Raw genomic sequence first — 1,300 nt, forward strand, 5'->3', positions numbered from 1 at the left:
GGCCTTGTCACACCTGTGAATGAGAAGGGAGCCATACTTGTTAGAAAAAAGCCTCCCAGAAAGCAGGACGGGGATGTCTGACCAGAGACAATCCACTGTCAGCAGACCTCATGAAGGTGTTTGATGAGTACATGCCACTAAGTCAAATCATGTTCCACAGATGCCTCACACCAGCCTGCTGGACTGGAAAGCCTTGGGGAATAACCTTCACTGATGGAAATGGGTCATCGCTTGGATGTGGAGAGCTGCTACAGAGTGGAAAAGGAAACTAATTACCTTAACTCCTGACAAGGAAACGTGGTAATCCCTTTAAAAGTAGAGGAACAATTCAAAACTACAAAACTCTGCTCTCTGTTGGAGAATGTGAGGACGCAGTAGGAGATCTTTTCTTTTCAGCCCAGGAAGGTGTAAAATGTAATGACATCACGAGGACATAGCAGGGACACTCTTTCTGAAAAAAAAGGAGGTCTGGGTAGTTAAAAGCCAAAAGGGTGGCCAAAAAAGTTGTTGACAGCTGTGTGATATGTAAAAAGATTAGAGAAATAAAAGGAAGTGTAAGCTAATTATGGTTGACCTTCCATCAGAGCAGACAAAGCCAGAAAGACCTTTTGAGTTCACAACATTAGATCAGTTTGTACCATATGAGGTCAAAGGTCAAGTGAGGAACAAAGTCAAGCTTAAGGTATGGGTCTTCTGTTGAATGACATCCAGAGCAATACACACAGGTGTTGTTGGTAACCCGTCATCTGAAGGGTTCTTCTTAGATTACAAGAGATTCACTACACTGAGAGGACCAGGACTGTCCTTAAGGAGTTTTACATGTTTCTGGAGTGCTTGGAGAAATCATGACTTGATAACAAGGCTCGAGAACAGAGAACAGAATTGATATGCAGCTGTTAGCATTGTAAAAAGAGACTTGAACAACCTGGAAGGAGATGGGATTCTGTCTGAAGCTGCAGGTATGATGGTTCTGAGTATTTCAGGGAATTTTGCAGGGTCGACTTGTGATTCAAATCTTGTAAAAAAGAGTTAAGGTCATTGGAAAATTTGAGTTCATTGTCTGTTGCAATTGATTTGATTGGAGTTTTCATTGTGTCCCACACTCTTTTAGGGTTTTTAGCTTTAAAGGCTTGTTCAAGAATGTCTGTGTGCAAATTTGGCTTCTCCAAATCTGATTCTCAACTCTTTTCTGTACGTTTTAGTGCTCCAGTATCTTCATTTTTAAAAGCAGCTTTTCTTGTATTTATGTGTGTGTGTGTGTGTGTGTGTGTGTCTGTTTGTGTGTCTGAGTGTGTGTGTG

This window comes from Labrus bergylta, chromosome 7 (assembly GCF_963930695.1).
Source record: "Labrus bergylta chromosome 7, fLabBer1.1, whole genome shotgun sequence".
Lineage (NCBI taxonomy): Eukaryota > Metazoa > Chordata > Actinopteri > Labriformes > Labridae > Labrus > Labrus bergylta.